Here is a 22,465-nt window from a genome sequence, read left to right as displayed (position 1 = left end):
GAAAATAAAGCGCGAAAAAAAAAAAATCCAACATTTCCCAGGGGTGCCCACAGGGGGCGGGGCGATTATGGCGCAAGTTGCGCCATCAAAAATTTTTTTGGGGGGGGGGGGGGCGGAATTTAAATTTTTTTAAAACTTATTTAAATTTATTTATTGATATTTATTTAATTTAAATATTAACCATAGTTTATTTTATTTATTTATTTCGTTTGTGTGTGTGTGTCATTGGTGAAGCAAAGAACTTTTCCAATAAAATTTTAATAATAATAATAAATAAATAAATAAATAAATAAATAAAATTTTACAAAGATAAATAAAATAAAAAGAGAGCTGAAAAAATAAGAAAAGGGAAAAAGGATTGAGACAAAATTGGATGTGGGGGATTTGCACCATCTAACGGGGGGGGGGGCACTCCTGAACATTTCTCTATTGTTAGTAAGGAATCCAGAACGCGTTTCTTCCAATATCTCAAATCCTCATTTCTGCAGATACTGCGCTTTATCTTCCCACGGCAGAAGATATTTAACCATGAAATTATCAATAACAAAACATATGCGAATGCGGGACCCAATATTCAGAAGAACAGAATAAAATTACTGAAGTATTTTTCACGCGGTAATGAAATACCTGAACCAATATTCTAACATAGAAATAAATTTCAATATTCATCAAGAACACTGCCTCCTTCAAAAGATAAATTGCATCATCAACTTTAGACAAGATATAAAATCACCTGCTTTAGAATTCAGGCTTTCAATCACTTTTTTTTACACAAAACTAATTTTAGAACGATTAATATCCGTTTCCCCTCTATCAGCCTGATCAATGGAATAGAAAATGACACGATCTATTTTTTGAGTGGTTTCCCACATTGTGATTGATCATCTATCGCGTAACATTATCATTCATATTGGGTTTAGCGTAAAAGAAAATATTATGTATCGATTTTTCATTTTAAAAATAAATGTTAAAAAGTTATTGCCGTGGGAATTGTGAGCAGTCAATTACTACCGATATTTTAAAATTTGATCGATATTTTAACGTTTTGTGCTTTCAAAAAAAGGATCGTTTGTCCAGATGATGACAAGGGGGGATGATGACACAGCTAGGTTTGCCAGATTTCTGAAATTCTCAAACGGGATACCGGAATGCCCCACCTCCTCCCCCACGCAGTCGAGGGTAGTCAAAAGGGCACACTCTCTTGGCTAGTTTTTAGAGTGATTAAGAGCAGCGTTTCTCCACTTTTTTTTTTTGGATCCACGGACCAGCAAGAGCTATTGAAAAAAAATGTAAACCGGTGATGTTTCCTTTTCATATTTTCTTATCTTTCTCTCTCTCTCTCTCTCTTTCCCCTTCCCCCCCCCACCCAAAAAAAAAAACCCCTTGCATTATGGATTGCTAAAAGCATGTGATTTTTTTTTCGGACCAGTGAGGGTTTTTTTCCCTATTTTCTTCCTTTTTCCCTTTCTATTTCTCTCCTCTTTTTTTTCCATAAAATAAATAAATAAATACTACTAACAAAAACTTTAGACTCGACGAGAGATAATTGGGGAAAAATTTCGAACGACTAAGGGTTTTTTTCTTTTTCACAAAATATAATAATAATAATAAAAATATGTAAATAAAAATGTTATTGGTGTTAAAGAACCTGTATAAAAAATATTTATATGCAAAGTGTAAAATAAGTAATTATTGTGAAAATGAAACAGAAATAAAAACATTGCTCAAAAATTATAGGAAAAGTACAAAAGTTAATCACAAAATTCAAGTAAAAGATGTCGTGCAAGATATTTTTTCTGTTATTATTACTATTTATTTTTTTATTTGTTTTTATTTATTCATTTATTTTATGAACGAAATCTCTGGGGGCCAGTCAAATTTTTCTACGGACCGATGCCGGTCCACCGGTTGAGAATCGCTGTTTTATAGGATAGTTCATTCTCAATACTATGAATAAATGTTTACTAACCGTAAACCTAAGTCAGGGGTAATAATAAATGACGCAAGCAGATAAATTTAAACTTTTTTTTTTTACATATTGATACACTTTGAAGTAAAAAGTAACAATATGAATGACGGACAAACATTTGAACTATATTCACACGTGTTTTTCATTGTCTGGGACTTCTTTTAGAAATTCCTTTTTGGTTTTTATCTTGCTGTATAAATTTTCACTTGAAAATCTGCTTCAATATTACTACTAACAAAGTAATTATCAAAATAAGAAAATTAAAAACCAATAACTATTGTTATCATTACTCGATTCCTCTTTTATTAAATGCATCTGTTTTCAGAAACCAATTCCTGAATCATTGGCTCCAAATTTGTAACGTTGTCAATAATCGTACTTTTCAATTTGTAACATTATACAAAAAAAAACTAGCGACAAAACGTGAGTCGGATGTGACCCGCGGGTCGTAGGTTGGGCACCACTGTTCTATAGGATACGACACATTTGCAGAGCTGGGTCAATGCAAGAAAAAAATGTCTCATAGGGACGCATTTTTTTCCGTCCTACCTTTCTACTTCAGGATGTTTGACGCGTTATACGCGTCAGCGGCAACCCTGGGGATTAATTTACCTCGCAGAGTAAGTTTTTAACCGATTGAGCTCAGCTTCTCCCGTCACTGGCGGCAAGCCATATTGTGATTATTTTATACATATCATTCTTGATACCAGACCAATAAGTTTTCATTTCCTTTTTCCTCTCAAGCACTCGTGAAGGCCGTTTATTACTTTAATAAATGGTTCTCTGATAGAAAGATTAGTTGCCCAGCAAATTGTACCGCTCAACACTTCGAAACTTAATACTCTTTATCTACTGAAGGTACTTTAAAATGCCATTATACGTATTTGAAGTGTACTAAAATTATTTGCAGTTGAACAACATCCATTGAATTTAAAGGGATGAAGGCTATATAATGCACTGAAGGCTTACAAAAGGTCTGCCTGTTTACTTTTCTATAAAAAGTTACACTTTTTCTCCGTATTTCTCTTCTTTATCTTTACTAATAATAAAGCTGAAAGTCTCTCTGTCCTGAGGATGTCTGGATCTCTGTGACGCGCATAGTGCCTACACCGTTCAGCCGATTTTCATGAAATTTGGCACAAAGTTAGTTTGTAGCATGGGGTTGTGCACCTCGAAGCAATTTTTCGGAAATTCGATGTGGTTCTTTTTCTATTCCAATTTTAAGAACAAAAATATCATAAAATGGACGAGTAAATTACGAAATTATCATAAAGTGGAACCGTAACTTGGGTACAAGCCAATTGGCGAGAAAATTCACCATACATTATTTGTAAATATACAGGTGAACCAAAAGACCTTTTAATTTTTCTATTACGAGCAAAGCCGTGCGGGTACCACTAGTCTTTAATAAATGCAATGAAATGAAGATCATCAAATTCGAGATGAACAAAATTTCTTTTTCTTTTGATTTTTTTCGTCTTCTGTTAGTATTCAATCTAAACAGATGGTTTATGTCAAAACAGCATGCATTGTCAATTAGCATGTGACATAATTCGTCAGAAAACGGCACATCTCATTATCGAATGTTCAAAATGTCTTGATGAACAACTGCAAGAACCATTTTAAATGCCTTGTTTAATAATACCTCCGAGAATGATACACATGCCAATATTTTCTTAAAAAAAAAAAAAAAAAACTGGTATCGCCACAGAAGGTTCAAATAAAAAAGTTTTCTTTCGACCATGAAAAAATAAGAACAATTATTTTGGAATAGTAAAATTGGAAAACATTTTCCTTTGATCGTGAAAAAATACGAACAATATTTTCAGCTGCTGTAGTAATGGCCCACGCCAATATGCTGACAATGCGACAAGTCGCCAAAACCACCCACATGGACGACAATTTTTTCGCCTTACATAGCTCAACATTTCTTTATTTTATTTAACAGTAGTCGTTAAATAAAATAGTTAATTGGACTAATTAAAATGAAAAGTCCTTGTGTTTGCATGAAAAAAAAAAAAAAAAACTGACATACCGCTCAAACATGCGTAACAAGTGTATTTCAGTATTTTGTATTAAATTTCTATCAGCCATTTCATCTTTTTTAGCTACCAAATTATAATTGCCATACTCCCTAGGCCCATTACAAATCATTTTTAATGTTTGAACTACTTATTTTATTACTTTATATTTACTCCTAAAGACCAAAAATAAAAGTTTTTACTAAAACATGGATGCCTCACTTGCCAAATCGATTAACTCCATAAAACAAAAAGTAGAGAAAAGTTTTGAAGAAGATGGTGTTAATAGATGTCCACAGGAGTAAATAGGACCTCGTGTTACATTTTATGCCATCACATGGTCAGAAATGTACTGAAACAAAACTTTATTATAAATCCACATGCTAAGCATTGATTAAGCACTATTAAAGCAGAAATGATTATTTTTTTTAAACTGGAGTTAATCGATTTGGCAACTGAGGCATCCATATAATAGTCCGCTGTAACGGTTATTTTTATAATCTCACTCAAGAAATAATTAATCCAATAAAACTTGGTATTGACGATATGATGAAACTGAAGAAAAATAATTAATTGAGCAAATATATAACGATAAAAAAGCAGAGCTGTAGATTCGGAGTCGAAGAGGTTTTAGGGTAAAGGAGTCGCTGTCGAGAAATAGTCAATTTGCCACAAAAATTAATTCTTGTAAGCGGTATATTCCTTTTCCCGGATTAGAATGACGAATTATAACTGTTTGGTACATTGGAACTTTATTACATAAATCGGGATATCCTTTTAACCGAAATTCCAACAAACGGGTTCTACTGTATAACTGATTGCATGGTATATCGAGGTGCGGTACAAATGAGTTCAACATTGAAAGAGTTTCGTTTTTTACAGAACATCTTAAGGGAGAGAAATACTAAGTTAGTGGGCCTTTTTCCAAAGTGTCTCACGGATCCCGCAATTTCATCAACTCAAGCCAAATTGCATTTTAAACTGAAGGACTTTCGGCCTTGCTCTAAATAACAATAACGGATATAAAATTCCAGCTGCTTTAAACCAACTGGAAACAAAACCTACGAAAACTTGTAAACACCTACGCATACTATAAATTATTTTCACAACCTGCAAATTAATTTCAAACTGGCTAATAATTTAGTACCGAATTTAGGTCAGTGGGTGAAAATGACAAACAGTAGTCCAAAGGACCACGTACGTGCATTTGGTTTGTCCCGCGTTTGAAGTTTTAATGACAAGAATTTTTTTTAATTGATTAACTGAAAGATACGAGTGGACTAAAGAGTACGGAAATCTGAAGCCCCCCCCCCTCCCCTTTTCTTATGACTGATCAAGTGCGGATCCAGAGGGGTTAGGGGGCGTCATGTGGTTCAACATTTTCTTTTAAGTGACCAAAAGGCATTTCGGGGACATATTACAAAAAATTTGTCCCAGACCCGCTAATTGGACACGAAAACTGCACTTTGACTCCTCTTCCTATAATGACCCTCTCGAAAGACTGAACCTGGATCCGCCCTTGTACTGTACAATGTATTTTTTATCTCCATAGTCTTTTTCATCGAAAAAATGCTAATGCTAAATTGTTATCACTTGAACCACCAAAAAAACAGTCTTCTAAAATTTAAATATGCTTCATCACTTATCTAAAGGAATAAACTTCCAGCCATTTATTTTAGCATTTTATTCAGGGTAAAATAAATAGAGGATACATTAAATTAGTTCAAATACTGGAATTATTTTCACAGTTGCAAATAGCGTACACATATTTGTAATGAAAAAAAATTTGTAATTGGAAAACGGCTGCATTTAACATCATAATTTTAAAAATCGACTTCATTGTAGCATCGCTTGAAAAAAAAAATTTTTCTTCAATTATGCTACGAAATAAAGGGCGGTTATCCAACATTAAAAATTGAACGCCCAGTATAATAAAAACAAGACTAAGATCACGTGAGAGAATTTAGGTCAGTGGGTGAAATTCGCTAAATGCGGAAGAGTCGAATTCGAACGCGCAGAGGGAGTGAGGGCCATTTTCAAGTTCAGGGGCACCTAGCTGCCGATCGATACAGGGACTCCGGGCCCATCACGTGAGTCATTTTCTTATCCAGTCACATTCGGAGTTGAGCGGGGGTGGCTCAAAATCAATAACATGTTGACATTGTGCAGATATTTTTGCTTCCATCGGTTCTATTCCTGCTTTCTCGAAAAAAATGAACGAGTTTCGGCAGTTGAAAGCTGAATTTCTCTTTTAAAAACTGCAAGCACTTTTACTCCTTCTGAATTTCACAGCATTTGTTTCAGGGAAAAAAAAATTAACACAAGTGTTGTGTTTTTCCATAATTGATTTCCCACGTTTCCGAATTTCCTTTTCCAAACCGTGAAGTAAATCACAACCTCCACCTTAGTTCTGAAAATATTTTTATTTGACAGCGAAGGATTGATGCACCTCCCTTCAGAGATGTGGAGGATTTGTTCCTTTTCCAAGCTATAAAGTAAATCATGATTTCTCCACCTTCGTTTTCAAAATGTCTTCATTTGACAACTTGTGATTGATGCATCTCAGTTAAGAAATGATGGTGGATCCATTCTTTTTCCAAACTATAACGTTTATCATATGCTCCATCTTGGTTTTCAAAATGTCTTCATTTGACCGCTGTGGTTGATGCATCTGACTGAAGAATTGGAGAACGATTTGTTATATTTGTGGGTACTCTGAGCAGTAAACTATGAACAGTTTTTCTGCAAGGGCTTCGAAATTCTGATCGACAACCTTTTTGTGTGACGGAAATGAAGTAGTTGTTTATTAATTGTTGCCAAAAACAATGAAAAGTAACAGTAATAATGAAGTTAAAATACTTCCGCTTTTTAATTGTTGCCCAAAACGATGAAAAATAACAGTAATTATAAATTTACTGTCTGACCATCGATTACATGGAATGGCTAGTATTCGGTTTATAGGCGGAAATGGACGTATCTATTAGTTGATAGGGGTATTAGTTGGTTTGTTACAGATGTGCACTTTTGCCTTGCTATTATTTAGCCTTAGTTTTGTAAAAATGAAAATTTGCTCTCAGCAACATTTTTTTAAATCTAAAGTATATTCGATCTATATTCTCAAGACAAAAATTAATTGATTTATTTAAAACAAAGTTTTGAGCTTACCATTTTGCTTTTACGTTTCTGAATGAAATGAAAATATTTTATTTTCTCTTTGTTGTTTCCATGGTAACTATTTTTGTTTTCCCTTATTTGATTTTAGAGAATGCAATAAATGAGTAAGGCACTAGTGACATTATAAAACGCATGAATCAAAATCCCATCGTTATTTTCCCGTCTCCCCTGCTAGATTCATTCAGATGGAATCGTCTTTACTTGGTAGATTGCCAAATTACATACAATCCGCGGTCAAACAGTAGTTTCGTTAATAAAAACAAATTAATTTCAAGGCTGAGCTTAAGCAAGCATATATTTGAATTTTGGGCTTTAATTTTTCAAATAATGCAGGTTTACGAAGCTTATTTAATTCAAGTTAAGTCATCGTTTAAAAGCGCGACCTTAATTAATCAAGTTCAACCTTTTCATTGTTTTTAGCTACAACTAAAAAATGGATTTTGGGTGTTAATTTTGTCGCTGTTTAAAAAATGTTTTGTTGAGAATATGACAAAGTCAGGCACAGAAAGAACAAAGAGCGTGGCGTGAGAGAAAACATGTGTGTGAAGTGACAGTTCAGAATGCAAAAAAAAAAAAGAAAGAAAGAAGATAAAAGTTTCATTTCTATCATGTGTCTTTACGACACTTTTTTTTCCTCCCCTAGCAAGCAAGCGATCAAACTAACAAGATCGCAACTGAATTTTCGCAACGCGAGAGAAGCTTTTTATACACAACTTGAAAGTATTCTAGAAACATGTAAATTCAGGATATTTATTTACATACATGTTGTTGGATTAGTCAACTTTCTAAGCACTTTGAGAATGGAACCTGAAAGTAAAAAATTACCTACAATTGAAACTCGAATACGAGGCTCGAACTCATGATCAGGGACGCCGTGAACTTGAATTTTTGAGAGGGCGGAAATTCTTAATTTGCAGAATGATGATAACTTTGTCAAATGGAACTCCAAATTTCGTCGAAACAAATAACTCTGGTGAACAGAACTCCTAACTTTTCCGAATCGTCAGACAAAATATGTCAAATGAGGATATTTTTGCAAAGTCACAGTGACCTCCCATTATCTCCCCTCGGGACCAGGGTTGCCAGAACAGTAAATACGGGGCAGGCATCTAGGAGTGAAAAAGGGGGGGGGGTATTTTTGAGACGTCTATTCATTATAAATCTAAAAAACTCAATCTTATTTAAGTATAAAAATCGTTTTTCTTGCGACTGACGAGAAATGCGCAGAGATATTTCCAACATTAGACAATAAGCAAAAAAGAACCATTCGGTTCCTCATGGTCTACCGCCATAACAAAAACATACAAACCAAATCAAAAGCAAAATAATTTTTGCGTTTGCTGCCACATGATTTTCTTATTGCTCATTATTTCACATTTTTTGTTTTACTCTATTTTGTTTCCCTTAAAATAATGTCTCGCTTTCTAAAATATTCAGTCAGAATACGGTACTTTAGCCGTCCCGTATGGAAGTTCCCCGGGACGCGGGACAATTTTTCAAAATACGGGACTGTCCTTTGAAATCCGGGACGTCGGGCAACTCTGCTCGGGTCGAACCTGCTCATAATCCCTGGTTCCGCAGCTCAGCGCTCTCTTCGTAAGCAGTATTAATTTTTAAGTTTCCTTCTTTTTCTCATTAGATTTGGGAATCGGAGTAACCAGAGCACTTGGTTGTAACACATACTGCTAATCCTAATTTGGTAATGTAGTACATGTTCGGAATGGCAGACCAAATAAGCCTCCATAACAGCGTTTCCAGTGGTGTCCACCGGGGAAGGGGGAAGGGTCATGGCGCAGACTGCGCCATTGTAATTTTTATCGGGGTCATTTTAAAGGGGTATTTTTCCCATTTTGGGGGGGGGCTTGCTTGGGGGGTGGGCCCTAGCTGTTAGGGACCCCCCCCCCCCATTTTTTTTTAAAATAAAAAAAAACCTTCAATTTTTGGAAACTTTTATCGGAAACTACGAAAATTAATCACAAAAATCACAACGTATAGAATATTATTATTAAGGTGTTTTCTCTTTTCAGTAAGAAATTTTTTTCAACGAAGACGAGCAAGAGTCTCTGTAGACCGGTAGAATTTTTTTGCAGACCAGTACCGGTCCCCCGGACTACCGGTGCTCTGAATTTAATTGCTGGCTGTACGAAAGCAATGCAGCAGCAAGCCTCCCAGCCTGTGAAAAAAAGTCGCGGCAAATGCCGCGACTCTTTTTCACATCCACCATTTATTTGTATTGTTTTAAGAAGGCTTGATCGTTTTCAATAAAATAAGTCTTGGGTAAAGATTGCAACTACCTTAAATATGTCCTCAGGCTTGCCCACTGCCCTACTAACAAGACTTTTCAAGTTCTACTTTGAATTTTTAGATTGAGTATAAGAAGAGAGACTTTGTACAGACATAAATGGTCAAATGAGGATAGAGCTTACGGACAGGGCCGCTGAGAACTAAGGCTTGCCCCTAGCCAGTTTGGTCTCCCATGCGCCCCTCCCCCCATAAAACTAAAACTACAAAATTTATACCACTCCGATTCTGGACGGGGCCCCGCAAGGGCTAGGTCCCTGGTTTCTGACTAGGCTGAAATAGCCTAGTTGCTTACCGAAACGATCAAAATTGTGGAAAGCAGAAATAAGGTTATATTGACTTTTTAAAAAACGCAAAGCTACCGAAATTTCAAATACTCAAGAGGATTTCAGGGGTTTAAGTTGACAAAATGATTTGAATTGGTAAGTTCTTAAAAAATCAGTAGATTTAAATTAAGTTAAATTCAGATTTAAACACGCGAATTGTGTTTAATCATTGAGACCCTGGCAGTTATCCTCGCGGTATGCAAGCGAAAAGATAACAAGACATGTATCATCGCCTCAGCGCAACACTAAGACATCTAATCCCAGAAATAACACTAAGGTATCCTACTGTTGTTCTGAGGCGACGATATGTATGTATTTTTTACTAGGTTATTTTTAACAGTGGTATTTGTCTTCACCTTTTGTAACAATGACTATTTTCAACCGTAACCCATTGAAATGTAAAGGGCAAATCAATAAACTAAGAAACACATGCCTAATTAAATCGAGCGTTAATACTAGGATTGCATGATTTACAATACTTAAAAAACTCCTCAGAATTAAATGATAAGAGGATTATAATACTTCAATGGTTTCCTTTGAAAGAATAAAAGAAACCGACTGGAATAATGATGTAGTTGATTGAGAAGAAATCTAATTGGCAATGAAATGAATCTTCTTAAAAGGTCAAGTAACAATGGGTTTTGAGATGCACGATCATGAGATATAAGTAATTACGTTTAGAAAATTTAAAATAAAATGTAGAAACTTTTCGAAGCGGTGGAACTCAAGTTAGTAGATTTTACAATTAAAAAAAAAATGTTAAATATCTTTTTGGAAACTGTTAATAAAATATCAGTTTGACATTTAGAGACTTTACAATGCAAGAAATTTCAAAAATAAAGTAAAATAGGAGTAACGAGTTTTTTCCTACACTGTAAAAAAAATTGCAGTCTAGAAAATCTCTATACTGTTAAAACTGCGGGTTGCATATAACGCCTTTTAGGGTGAAATGTTACAGCACTAGCAGCACCTTCGTAAGAGTGTCCATTAACACCCTGGTAGCACCCCTATATGATCCTTAAAAGTGCCATTTGGCTCCGTATGGCACCCTGTGGCACATCTAAGGGTGACATTTGGCTCCCTCTGGTACCCTTAAGGGTGCCTAGAGCCAAATGGCACCTTAAGGAGTTGCTGCCGGTGCTACAACGTTTAATCCTTATAGGTGCTGCATGCAACCCGCAGTTTTAACAGTGTAGGAAATTTCTACATTTATGAGAAAATTGGACTTCCATTAACAGTTTCTAGAAACGATAAAGAAGCTGCTGTACCGTTACCAAAAATCTACGGAGATACTGTTTCCTAGAGAGTTTTTAGCAGTATTGCAGGTTTTTTTACAGTGCACCAAATAAATAAATGTTTAACAACACTAACGGATTTTGACATAATTTCTCTAGAAAGTAATGTGACATAACGGAGCTATTCTAAGACAAAACGTAGACCTGGGATGTCGTGTGAGGTGAATATTTGCAGTGATCATTTAGTCGAATGACAAATGAGTACCCAAAAAGTGACGGTGTGTGAAGTTCAGAGATCATCGAAATGGTGGAAAACTTTAAAAAATAACCTCTTTCTGAAGTCGCATCATAAAAGTGAAATAATTCTGTGATTTTACCTGTCATATAAAACAAAAGGGCAATTAGTGATTTTCAACGATGGGGGGGGGGGCGGATATATGGGGTAATATCCCAGATTTTGCTGGACATTATGCGGGTGTAATGATTTAAGCTAGGAACCTCTGTGTTTATCGTTGCAACGAGAGAAATCGGTTTTGATTTTGGAAGCCTTTTGTTGTGATGTTCAAATGTCTTTGCAATTTACTAGTAGACGCCAATCAATATTACAATATTACCCCAGGGTACCCCTACCTATCATTTATTAGTTTAGCAGTTTTAATGGAGCCCTGAGGAGGGCAGTTCCGCCATTAGCCTCCATAAGCAAACAGATGAATAATATCCACACAGAAAAGCAATATACAAATACAGATTAACAAATCCAGTTGAACAATGTAGAATACCAACAGCATTGCAAAAACTCAGTGACCAATTTACAGCCAACGAGAGGTCATGTTAGCCTAGTCGGAAACTGGTTGCCCAGCTTAGATAACGAGTAGTATAAGTTTTATAATCTTTATGGAGGGAGGGAGGCCTGGCGACCAAACTGACACGGGGTCAGTCGTGGTTCTCAGCGGCCACGGGTACATATCAAGTTTCGGAACACTTTGAATGGCTTTATATAACATAGACGTGTGTGCGACTACAACGTATGATTCCAGAGTGTGCCCATGCGCGGATGAAATTAAAACATGTCCAGGTGCATGGGACAAGATATGAGAAGATAACCTGACCTTCCCCAGAAGACAGTTTGTTGTGAAAACGAAGCTCCCTAAAACTACTGAGGCAGCGGAAAGCCATGGGCGTTGATGTGAGCTTTGCCAAACAGATCTTTCCAATCCCACGAGCCAGAGCAACAGCTCTGTCTGGTGGGTTTGAAAACCGATGTCTTTGCCGGCTGGAACGAGTCCAGAAAAAACTTTTCCTTTTTCCCATTAGGTCATTGAATCGAGACCAGGATGGGAAGCGAACGAGCAGGTGGTTTGCTTTATTCAGCACATTTTACGAGCACTCTTTTTGGAATGCCAGAGAAGAGGAAGCTGAACGAGGCGGGAAATCGTTTAATAACCGGGGGATGAATTCCTTAATACTTAATAAAAACAGTCGGTGATTTCATTAGGGTATCCTCATAAATTATTCATAATATTCAGCTGCTGATGCTAACTTCAAATCTCAATTGTTTTCAAAACGATGAGAAATTTTCTGCTGTGGCGTGATATTTTTTAAATAATTCAAAAATAGGACAAACTTTGAAACAATTTTATCTTAGAATTTCTTCTTCCTTTTTTTCTGGTTTTCAAATATTTGTTTCTAGGTTTTGCATTATTGGCCACCAAATATCAGCTTGAAATGTACCGAATTATACTGTCACAAAAATATGATTTTAGAAAGGGCGATATTTCTGTTTGGAAAATACGAGGCAAACAAAGATTGCCGTGAGGCCATTGCATAGTTAATTCTTGTTCAACCTGATGACTTTCCACACACTTAGATTTCATCGTGTAGCCCAACAAATAAATGAGTTAGAAAAATGTTTTCTTTCAATCAGTGGTAACATTGAAGGAGAACAATATGGCAAATTTTGTTAGTGCAGAGTGCAGCCTCAACTGTTCATATGAAAAATTGCTGCATCTTCATTTCCCCCAAAAGATTTTAAAAGAAAATTTTTGACCGCGTAAATTTCAATAATTACATCAAAATTGTTAAATTACTTAACAAATTCCCGGTAAATTCCATTGGGCAGAAACTTCTCGAAGCTTAAAAGGTGATATTTATGCAACTGAAAGCATCTCAAATTCGCATTGGACTGAAAACTATCATATTTTATCTGTTTATTGTATTTACGTGATAATAACTTCTGTTAAAACAAATTCTGATCATTTTCGGGTGGTTATTAACAGTCTTGACCACTTTTGGTCGTTAATACTGCCAGATTTACCATCTCGCAATTGTGCCCCATAACATAGAGGCCCGGAAGAGGATCTCAAAAGCCACATGAAAAATATTTCACGTAGTTCTGTTCATCTTTAAGGAGCACCCGAAAATGCAATACCCCCAAACCCTTTAATCCGCCGAACTGACTGTTGCAACCACTTTTAAGCACTGCCCTGGTCAAACACAATTTTGATCGTTCAAAAATACAACCCTGATTAGCACTGACGTGGGCAGGCAATGGGTAGTAACTTTTTATTTTCTTTCCTTTTTTTGCATTTTTGTGCTCTACTCTACTTTAACTTTATAGTACACTAGCTGAATTTCCTGGCTTTGCTCGGTCTACCTTGAAAATAAAAATTGGGTCAAGTGAATTATATTCAACAATCGCAGGCTCAAATTAAAAAAAAAAAAATAAAACACCATGCAAAATGTCCCTTCCAAGCAATGACGACAGAAAACACTTTTAAGAAATTAAAATGAGAAAGATGGATTTAAAAAGCGTCACTATAGAAACAAAATAACTTTAACAAATGAAAATGAGAGAGATTGAAATAAACAATGGATTTAAAAAGCGTTGTCGTTGAAACGCAAAATAAAATGGTTAAAATTTTGAATAGGGAACAGATTTTTGAACTTCATTTAATTCGCTTGTAATTTTTTTTCTTCTAATTGAGATAAAGGGTTAAACTTTCGACCTAGGTCGATTAAGATCTGGAGTAAAAGTAGCAGCTCTTTCCAATGGTGTTAAAAAAAAAACTATGGGACAATTTTTTCACTTTTTATTGATGGATTTAATGGAGAAAATAGTGCGTAAATTTCAACTAAGCCTAAAAAAAATCGAGCTAAAACCGCAAATAACTCCCGCCGTAGTTAAGTTAGAGCATTGAAACAAACTACGTAGAACGCGGAAAATTATACCCTTTCTTACGTGCAAGTAATTTTTCACCCCTATATTCGGGAATTTATGTGAAAATTGGGCTTAAATTAGAATAAAAAAAGAACTATTCATCGAATTTTTTTCGAACCGGTCTGCAAACCTTTTCAGAAGTTTAAGAAACAAACTGAAAATTTCAGCGAAACTGAACGGGTAGTTTTCGAGTTTTGAGAGTTCAAACACACAGACGCTTTTTGGAGACTTCATTTCATGTTATGTAGAGAAGCTTGCTTATTTGGTTTCCGCTGAGAAAAAGTACGAAAAAATGTATAATCCCAACATTTCCCGGTCGTTAGTATTGAATTAAAAACGCATTCCATCTCAGAAACTCATTTCTTCAGATACTGCCAATTACCTGCCCACAGCAGTGTAATGGTTAAAAAAACGTTTAATTTTTTTTTTTTTTTTTTTTTGATATAGAAAATTTTCTCAACGCGACCAATCTTTAAGAAAACGCAAGTTCGCAAACACGTGTTCATATTATGCATTTGAGTTCAAGCATTTACATTTCGTGTATATTCCCAACGAAATTTAGGCACGTTTGCAGATATTGAATACAAAACGCACCTCGTCATTGGCTATACGGCATTTAGATTCATGATTTGCAGCAATTTACAACCTGTATGATGTAAGAAGAAGAGCGTTTAAGAAGGATGAGGGAGCTCGCCGGAACAGATAAAAATAAAGTTGTGCAAAATGAAAGTTGATGATCGGAATAATGCATGAGGCCGACCGACCGGTTCCCAGAAAAACCGCAGAAGCCGAGGTGTGCTCCCGTGTTCCAGATTTGCGAGACGGAATTTGCTGAAATCGAAACACAATTCAGGGTTCTCTAAATTCGGCTGAACAGAGAATCGCACAGTGCTGTAGAAAAATTCTACTCACCGAATTTAATATAAGGTCACAACTTTTTCCCTAAACCAACTCCCTCTCTTAGGGTCCTAAAAATTCATTTTTTTCACGAAAATCCTAAAATGGTGATGAAGTGCGGTGACCAGGAGCACCCCATGACATGTGAAAATTTCCTTATTTGGCAAATTTCGCCTGACGATTCGGCAAAATTTGGAGTTCCATCCGGAAGAAATATCATCCTCAGTCAAAATTTGGAGTTCCAATCGACAAATTGAGAATTTCCGCCCTCCCATAAATTTAAATTCAGGGTGACCCTGGCGGTGACTTTTACTCTTTACCACTTATCCAGTGACAAGAATAATTGGATTTTTAGGACGAGGAAGCGGACATTTTGTCCCACACGAAACAGTTCATGTCCTCATATATATATATGTATATAGTAGCCGATGATCGAGTAACGCGCGTTTCAACAATGAAACTCGCTCCACGACATGACAATTTGATAATGTGTTTTAACATGCAGGGAGAGGCTTTATTGTGAGAAGGCTGAACTCGATCCGGTAACTTAACTGTTTTACTGGTAGGACTGTCATTTCAGGGGAATGGAGAAATGGAACAGCGATCAGGTTGCACACTACCTACTGGAGTTTAGGGTTCATCCACTGGAGTTAGGGTTAAAATTTCAACTATCAAAATATCACCAAATAGGCAATTGCTTTGTTAAAACGTAGAAGAAGAAAAGTAATTTCAAACATTTCGTCGCCGTCATACCTTGATGGGCGACTTTCTAGTATTTCACTAAAAATAAAAATTTTAAAAGGCTAATGAGCAATAATTTTGTTGCTTAAGAAATTACAAACGTATGAGTGATTACGTAAGCAAAAAATGTTGTTCCATTACCTTTTAAAATTATTATTTTTCAATGATATAGATGAGTTGTAACGCCCAGGACAAAAAGGCGGCTTTTTCGTAGAATATCCCTTTAACATTCAAATTCAAACTGTTTGTAATGTTTACATGCATGACTTTGTATATGCATGTCACTTACGGTAGTTGCAATTGCATTTATTTATACAAATAAATAAGAAATTCATTGTCCATTTTCGTACTTTATTTTGGTAAATTTTGTGAACTGAAGAATAAATATAATATTGGGCCTCACCTCACCATTTACGTTTCATAAAATTCATCTCTCTAGTTAAGGGTTAATGTAATTTTGATAACAGAATAACGGTGTAAATTTTTATGCTTACTCTTTACGTTTTGAAAGTTCATTTGGCATATATTCTCAATGTTAAAAATTGTGATTTAATGAAACATCTACTTTGAAAAAAATGGAGGTAAAAAAAGGAGGGGGGGATATTTCATTTTTTAACTCCATTACCGGAAAATATAGCGGCATTGAGGAACTTGAGACATAGATACTGAAGAAAAATAAACAGATAAATTATGGAGAATTAATTTGATGAATACGTTTTATAAACCTGTAACTGCTAGAGTTCTGCAACCTTTTTTCTTTTTTTGGCTAAACAAAATTTTATTTTACTTAACATTAAGTGTCAACAAACTGCGGCTATTTAAATACTTCATATTGCCCTACTGTGGGAACGAATTTTAAATAAAGTTAATTTTTAAATGTCAACCAACTGAACTTAATTTCACAAATCTGTAAAGCATATTCAGTGGCGTCACTACGGCGGGGGGAGGGGGACGGTTCGCCCCATGTGTCAACTGTCTGGGGTGTGACACCTAAAGTGGAATTGCAAGTTTTTGAAAAATATGAAACTAAAATGCATTTTTAAGGCTACAAATTCAAAAATTTTCGGGTGGAAAATCTCGAACTCCCTTTTATCCCACTCTGCATTATGCAGTGTATTTGTATGAATTACATGTTTTCATAGAATATTGATTTTTTTCCCTTGCGCTTGGGGGGGGGGGGTGACATACCAAATTACCGCCCGAGTTTCCCCCACGCTAGGTACGCCACGCGCATATTTACTCCATTCGAAAACATCTATCCAATAATAAATGGGTGCTATGAAGTCAATGCATCTCCGCCTTAAAATTCTTGTCGACAATTGTTATTTTCCAGTCCTGCATAACACAATTTCAGTGAAATTTCTCTCCCTCTCTCATCAAAGAAACCTGATAATTTGTTCTTAACGGCCGTGCTGATAACAAACAGCTCGCAATCTTTTCCAGTAAACACAATTATGAAACATGGTATTCGGATTTCGTCACTTGATTGGACACAATAACAACACCATACGAACTACACAACTGTGAAATACTGCTCATCTTTATTGACGCGAAATTCAGTCTCACAAAACTGCTTGCTTCGTCAGAGATTGACTGCTAACCCCCAATAAACATATTATTCTATTTCAGCAGAGACCTAAAGATGAGACCTAAATAATAAATAAATCATAAACGCACAATATGAAACCATACGATGTATTTGTAAACAAATTATTATGCATCGTTTGCACTACTTCCATTCATAAGATTAATAAAGCGTATTATACACCTGAAGTGAGAAAATTTCATTGCATGGAGGGTTTTTTTATTATTATTTATTTATATATTTATTTATTTATTTTTTATGGTTTCAAAACCATTACATCAGAGAATTTGTTTTTCATATATAGTTAATCACCGCTTATGCGTTTCTCTTTTATACGTTTTTATCAATTATACGATTTTTTTAAGTAACGTTGAATTGGTCTCTGCAGAGTCGAATACACATTAACGTATACCCATTATACGTTCCCCCCCCCATTTATACGTTTTTTTCAGTGAGTCTCTTCAAAAACGGATATAATTTGATTTTAAAATTGTTGCTCAAAGCGAGATCATTTTAAGCGTAGCTGAATACGTCATGACACATTAAAAAGAGGACAAGATAAGTTAGTCAGATAAAAGCTTAACCACGGAGAGATGGCGGATGACCTTGAAGCAGAAACATTATTTGTATTAGGTGGAATCAGTTAGAAAGCGCAGAGTAGTAAGAGGCAGATTCCCACTGATCTCACCCCCCCCCCTTTTGCAAAACAATAACAAACAAAACAAATGGTTCCGCATCAAGGTAATTCGGCATCTCTCCGTGGTCAAACTTTACTGTTCTCAATCTCACTTCATGAAAAAAGTGCAATACTTATTACTTATTACGTAGACGTTAGCTCTGCTAGAATACTCCTCCGAGGTGAGGGGGGGGGATATTCTCGAGCTCGGACAAAGCTTGAAAGTGCCGCCCTTACCCATCTTTCTTCGGGTGGCGAATTTACCACGTCTCTACGGTCCCTAGTGTAATGGGCCGCCCACAACTAAAAGGGTCCCCAAGGGATTCAAAACTGCATTTGATTAATGTTCTACACAGTCCTGTGATAGGCAAAAGGCCCCCAAAAATGCATTGCAGCGGTACACCTAACCTATAAATCCACCATTGCTTCATTAAAGTTTTCGTACTGAGTTAAAAAAAAAACACAATAGGGGTGAATTTGCCACCCTCCAGAAGTTTCTGCCAGGGACAACGGTCCTGGCTTGCTCGCTCCTAGATTGGACACTGGTTCGACACTTGAAATGTTTACTGAAATATTTCCACTAATTCATAATATTGATAGACTAATTCTGTTCTGTGTATTACAGGACAGCTTAACATTATCAAATTTAGTGTTTTCATGTATATACTGAACAGAAAAAAACTTTTTAAATAAGAAAAGCATTGGAAATTTTCTGAATACATTATTTTGTACTAGAAATATTAAAATTTTCAATTTTTCCCGAGTAGAAACAAACACCTTTGGGAAAAAAAAACGTTTTTCCCCCTACCGTTACTAATTAAATAAAATTGATCACTAAAAAAAACCAAGTTTAATTAATTTAAGTTGCTGCAAATAAAAATTGTCAAGTTATTATCAATGTTTTTCGATAGATAAAACACATGCTTATCTTCGTGCGACAAGTTAAAAATATTGTAGCAACGTTACAATTGAACAACTAGCAATAAATTACTGAAACGTGTTTCGAAGTTACCAGGATGCAAAAAAATACTGAGGTTTGGATAAAAAACACTGGACAAAAAACACGTGGGAGCAATTCGTATTGATGTTTATTTTTGTGTGTGTAGGTGGGGGGGGGGGTGATCATTGAGCAGATTTTTTTTTCCTTTTTAGAGTTTTTGTAAAGAATTTGTACGGTACTTTAATATATCCAGCGAAGATTCAAATCAGCCGAAGTACGTTTTCTCATTTTATACTCCGCATAATCAGGAAACGCGGTGGGCAATTAATAAGCAAATAAGAAAATTGAAAAAAAAAAAGAAAACATTGTGATTTTTATATGCTGATCCGCATGTGGGCCGCAAAACGGACATTTTGTCCCGCACACGACAGCTCACATATTTCGTTAAAAATAACAATTTAAAAGGATAATGATAATTTTTGGAAAAGAAATCAGACATTCATTTTTGATTTCTTAAACAAAAATTCATCTCAATATGTTTCAAAATTATTACGTTTTAATGAAATATATGAGCTATCACGTGCGGGCGAAAATGTCCATTTTACCGAGGAATGACTCAAATAAGCTTATAGAGGAAAAAAATCAATTCTAACATTATGTAATTTTAAATTACGTAGGATGATTTTGCGGAACATGTAAAAAGAATTGAAATCAAACGTCACACACAAAAAGACAAAGGTTACAAAATGCAACATTGTACTTAAAACGCATGAAATAACGTTAACGGATATATGTTAATTAAAGTGCATGTTTTTAGAAAGACAATTTTATTCATTTTCCTATCGCGAATAAGTTGGCGTTCTCGAATTATTAATATTTTTGAGTTAAAAGATGGTTAAATTCCTCATTTTCATAAGTACATTTTTAACCATTTAACCTTCAATTTCAAGAATCATTACCAAGTCATGCCTTTTCTTTGCAGAAAGCAAATTGACGCATAATTTCTAATTGTGACTCTTTGTAGCATTTCTTTGTTAGAACACGAAATGATTTGGTTTCAAGCCAGTCATTTGGCATTCTTCCAGGAGGGGGGGGGAATTATTTTCTTAATATCAGGGGTGCCGATCCCTCCCAACTATCACAAAGACCCCCCCCCCAAAAAAAAAGAAAAAGAAAATACTCCTCAAAACATCCCTCCCCCGATAAAAATTTCAATGGCGCAGTCTGCGCCATGCCTCCCTCCCCCCAATAGGTGGACCCCTCTGCTTAGCAAATACTAAATTGATAAACAATAATAGCCACGTTGACTCATATAGAAATACCCTGGTCTCTAAAAGCAGGGGGGGAATAGCCCCGAACTGACCCCTCCCCTGAATGCCTGCTTGGTTGCTGACTATAATCAAAAATAAATTAAAAGATTAATGATAATAATCATGCGTTTTATATATTTTAGTGATTGTGCTTACCGTCTGTGACTCTGAACAAACTGTGAACAGTTTGAGGCTGATGGCTCAGTAGTCAAAAGCCTGGCATTTGTATAGATAAAAATATTTTAGTTTAACTCCACAAATCCAAAATAAATCAGAAAATAGCTTTTTAAAAAGTTAGAATTGCCCATTGCCTCCTTCGGAGGGGAGAATCTAACATATCAACAACGAAGTTTCAACAGTATTTATATATTTAAATAATATACAGTTATGAGCTGCACCATAATTTTTCAGCATTTCAAATAAATTAATCAACATTTTCAACAATCATAATTGAAAAATAGATAAATATATATTTTTAAAAGATAAATAAAACGTAAATTCAGAAATTTCTCCACAAATGACGCTCACTCGAACATTCCAACTTTTTATATTCATCAAAATTAATACACAACTACCATCTGAATAACAAAACCAGTCTCTTACAATTAATGGATGATGGGAAAGAAATAACTTACTATTTAAAAAGCCGCCTCACGGATATTTCTCGAACAAAATTGTGAGACGAATTATTAATCAGTATAGTAATCGTTCTCAGACACTATTCCAACTGACTTGTCTGTTTTCGCACGAACTGAACACTCAATCACCAAAACGGGAAGGATACGTCATAAGTAGTCCTTTTAAAAACACCCTAATGCAAATTTAAATACACACGTGAATCGCGATGCGAAAAATCAACAACACATGATGCACACTACTATCAACAACACAATCGTCCGCGCGCGTTGTTTGGAGTCCGCTCTTTCGTTACTCGCGTATCAGTGCATGGTTGCCAGAATCAATACATTTCTCGCACTTCCAGAGTATCGCCAAAGAGGAAACGGAACGATTTTTCATTTTCAGCTGTCTCAAGTTATGCAATGTAACGGGGAAACACCCCTAAATTGAGGCCTCAGAGTTCTCTGTCAATTCTATTACGTGCGCATGGGCGCAGCGGGAAGGTCGAGGCACAGTTGGGGGAAGGTCGAATCCCAACGAAAACTCCACTGGTTATTTATTTATTTATTTTTACGATTTCGTAAAAGTTCAATGGCATTTTACGCTGTCTGGTTTGACTGGTTGTGGTTGGATTGTTTACCAGATTGCTAACGTTTGATAAAATAAGCTTTAGTTCACAGAAAGGGCGTATTTGAGGGGGCGCAAAGGGGCCCAGGATCCTTTTGAAATAAGTTTAAAACTATTCATTGTAAATCTGAATTTAGATTTTAATGTTTCAAACTTAAGAAAGGAAAGTTTTGGTAGGGTTTAGCTTGGTCCCTGCCGAAATAAATTCCAATTTACGCTCCTTGTTCGCAAGATAAAAATGTATTTTCCTCCATTGAGGCAAAAAACATAAAATGTAACTTTCGCAGTGATTTGAAAATGCTGCAGCTTTATGAATCATTTTTTAAATCATTTTGTTACTACATCTGCAAAAATAAATAAATTTTAAAAATCTTCGCAGTAATACAATTATAGATAAGAAATTTCAATGCAAAATTAATCTTTTTTTTTTTTCAGTACATGAATCCCGCTGAAGAAATTTTCAGCGTTGAGAACAGACACGACATGTGCCCCAGCCCTTTCTGGATTAAGCAAAAATTGCTACCACCAAATTATGTTGCACATATAAAATGGGACTTATAATGGTAAAATCACTGTAGCGGCGGTAAACAATCCGTTACCGCTCTTAAGCCAGGGCTAAGGCAGAGCTACATGCAATATTCCAAAAGCCCGGTTATGACATCCAGGGACTGTAGTTTCGTCTTTGTTTGGGCTCATCAGTCTGGAATAGTCAATAGCGAGCTGAAAGCAGATGTTAACTCGCTGAAGCTGAGAGTGGCAAAAAACTGGTAGCTAAATAAATTTAGCTCACTAGCGAGAGATCGCAGCAATAATGCCGTTCTACTCGTC

The 22,465-nt window shown here is 35.6% G+C and overlaps 1 protein-coding gene across 4 annotated transcripts in view; it reads right to left on the bottom strand.

Moving 5' to 3' along the window:
* Positions 1–22,465, bottom strand: part of LOC129216175 (5'-AMP-activated protein kinase subunit gamma-1-like) — a gene marked incomplete at its 3' end in the record, with an annotated part of 463,409 nt that overhangs the window by 334,917 nt on the left and 106,027 nt on the right. The window contains 1 exon segment of one of the 4 annotated variants that reach the window (XM_054850354.1): positions 21,028–21,291. 4 annotated transcript variants of the gene reach the window in all.

The sequence above is a fragment of the Uloborus diversus genome, chromosome 2 (genome assembly GCF_026930045.1).
Source record: "Uloborus diversus isolate 005 chromosome 2, Udiv.v.3.1, whole genome shotgun sequence".
NCBI classification, from domain to species: domain Eukaryota; kingdom Metazoa; phylum Arthropoda; class Arachnida; order Araneae; family Uloboridae; genus Uloborus; species Uloborus diversus.
The sequence above is the reverse complement of the archived record's forward strand: the minus strand, read 5'-3'. Positions and strand labels throughout refer to the sequence as shown.